The 3101-nt window shown below is 48.6% G+C and overlaps 1 non-coding gene across 1 annotated transcript; it reads left to right on the forward strand.

Moving 5' to 3' along the window:
- Nucleotides 1–1980: 1980 nt before the first annotated feature.
- On the forward strand, nucleotides 1981–2054 carry Trnaa-agc (transfer RNA alanine (anticodon AGC)). Its single transcript has one exon. It is a non-coding gene; the product is annotated as a tRNA-Ala (tRNA).
- Nucleotides 2055–3101: the final 1047 nt, after the last annotated feature.

The following is a 3101-nucleotide window of genomic DNA, read 5'->3' on the forward strand; positions in this document are numbered from 1 at the left end:
GGTCGCGGCGAACATAATGGCACGCAAGAAGTTGCAAAACCAGCGTCACAGACTGATATGATGTATACTGTCATAAGGAGAGCAAGATGTAAGTGTGGGGACCGGCTGTTATCGAGGTGTCATCGAGTGCAGATCTGTCTTAGGTATCACGGCTTAACGTCATTGAAGTCTAGAGAGTGGACTACACATTCGTCTTACTGAGAGCGGTGTCCGAAATCTATTTCCGACGTTATGCGTGCCACTTTCATTGTGGCCAAATACGATTCGATACAGAGTGCACGAAACCTGAAAGACACCCTCACTGATACACAGAGAGTAGTGTTTGTCTGCGGAATAATTGGAGTGCAAGGGTCTGTGACGTTGATATGGCTGTATGTAGCACTATTAGTTAACGGGGGGACGGGCGTAGCTCAGATGTTAGAGCGTTTGCTTAGCGTGCGAGATATACTGTGATCGATACCCAGCGCCTTCAGAATTTTTAATACACCTACATGTGAACCTTGCCATGCAAGTGGAATAATTCCCAACCAGCAGAGGTGTCTAGGCAGATACAAGCGAACCATTAGCATCCACAATTGGCAAGTGTGCTTTTATTCGTCCGCAAGAAGCACCCTCCTTCCACACCTACACATAATTTAGAAACAGTACAAATGTTCCCATAAGATTCTCAAGCCTACGTCAGAAAGATCTGCCTTGCGCCGAGTTCACGTAAATCCCACTGCACGTTCCCATTCTTTGCGTGCAGTCGGCTGCTACTGGTGTTGCTGGTTGTGACTGCTGATAACAGATGCCGTAGCAATCAATTCATGGAGTGAGTTGTATGTTTTGCGATAGTCTGTCTCTGACAAGCAAGCACAGGTGATATAGGTGCGAACACAGGAAGCTTGCAGCACCTCGCTGCCTGCAAACACAGAGCAGCCACACTAGGAGAGCGGCCTAAGCCGTAGGCGAAATGTGCTCATTCGCTTTGGCGCGACGTCGAACTATAAATAAGCTTGTCACTAGCGTGAGCGTCGTGTAAAGTCGGAAAACTCGGCTGCATGAGTGATTGCCAAGTTTGGGGAGCGTTTCGTAGTGTGATCAGTGCAATGGAGACGCGGTAACTTGTTGTGGCCCAGTGTTTTGCAGTTGGACGACAAGAGATTTACACAGTAGCAAAGAGCGAGGCACTGAGTTGGCATGAACAATGGAGAGCACAATGGGGCTCGAGATGTGCCTGTGACTTCAGGTGCTGTGTGATGGTCGACAAGGAGTGAAATGGACCAATTTGTGACCGAAGTTTCAATTTAAGACGTTAAAAACAGACGGAATTTCCATTCGTAATACCAGAGCATCGAAAATACTTGGAACTCTTGTGTATATGAACATGTCCGCGCCGCCTATGTACTCTGGTACCTTCGCCGCTACAAAACCAACCAACCATCGTGTCCGTGCACATCAGAGTCGCAAAGAATGGAGAATAGCCAGGCTTGGTCGTGTGTGCAGCCGTAGCTCATTTGGCAGATCGTTCGCTTAGCGTGTGACAGGTCTCGGGTTCAAGCCCCAGCACCTCCATGCTTTGTGGTCAGTGCATGGTAAGTGTATGTAGCGGCGAACATAAAGGCACGCAAGAAGCGGCAAAACCAGCGTCACAAACTGATATGATGTATACTGTCGTAAGGAGAGCAAGATGTAAGTGTGGGGACCGGCTGTTATCGAGGTGTCATCGAGTGCAGATCTGTCTTAGGTATCACGGCTTAACGTCATTGAAGTCTAGAGAGTGGATAACACGTTCGTCTTACTCAGAGCGGTGTCCGAACTCTATTTTCGACGTTATGCGTGCCACTTTCATTGTGGCCAACTACGATTCGATACAGAATGCACGAAACCTGAAAGACACCCTCACTGATACATAGAGAGTAGTGTTTGTCTGCGGAATAATGGGATTGCAAGGGTCTGTGACGTTGATATGGCTGTATGTAGCACAATTAGTCAACGGGGGGTGGGCGTAGCTCAGATGGTAGAGCGCTCGCTTAGCGTGCGAGAGGTACTGGGATCGATACCCAGCGCCTCCAGAATTTCTAACACACCTACATGCGCAACTTGCCATGCAAGTGGAATAATTCAAAACAAGCAGAGGTGTCTAGGCAGATACAAGCGAACGATTAGCATCCACAAGTGGCAAGCGTGCTTTTATTCGTGCGCGCTAAGCACCCTCCTCCCACACCTACACTTAATTTAGAAACAGTACAAATGTTCTCATAAGATTCTCAAGCCTACGTCTGAAAGATCTGCCTTGCGCCGAGTTCACGTAAATCCCACTGCACGTTCCCGTTCTTTGCGTGCTGTCGGCTGCTACTGGTGTTGCTGGTTGTGACTGCTGATAAAACAGATGCCGTAGCAATCAATTCATGGAGTGAGTTGTATGTTTTGCGATAGTCTGTCTCTGACAAGCAAGCGCAGGTGATATAGGTGCGAACACAGGAAGCTTGCAGCCCCTCGCTGCCTGCAGACACAGAGCAGCCACACTAGGAGAGCGGCCTAAGCCGTAGGCGAAATGTACTCATTCGCTTTGGCGCGACGTCGAACTATAAATAAGCCTGTCACTAGCGTGAGCGTCGTGTAAAGTCGGAAAAGTCGGCTGCATGGGTGATTGCCAAGTTTGGGGAGCGTTTCGTAGTATGATCTGTACTATGGAGTCGCGGAAACTTGTTGTGGCCCAGTGTTTTGCAGTTGGACGACAAGAGGTTTACACAGTAGCAAAGAGCGAGGCACTGAGTTGGCATGAACAATGGAGAGCACATTGGGGCTCGAGATGTGCTTGTTACCTCAGGTGCTGTGTGATTGTCGACAAGGAGTGAAATGGACCAATTTGTGACCGCCCTTTCAATTTAAGACGTTAAAAACAGACAGAATTTGCATTCGTAATACCAGAGCATCGAAAATACTTGGAACTCTTGTGTATATGAACGTGTCCGCGCCGCCTATGTACTCTGGTACCTTCGATGCTACAAACCAACCAACCATCGTGTCCGTGCACATCAGAGTCGCAAAGAATGGAGAATAGCCAGGCTTGGTCGTGTGTGCAGCCGTAGCTCATTTGGCAGATCGTTCGCTTAGCG

This window comes from Schistocerca gregaria, chromosome 10, assembly GCF_023897955.1.
Source record: "Schistocerca gregaria isolate iqSchGreg1 chromosome 10, iqSchGreg1.2, whole genome shotgun sequence".
Taxonomy (NCBI): Eukaryota; Metazoa; Arthropoda; class Insecta; order Orthoptera; family Acrididae; genus Schistocerca; species Schistocerca gregaria.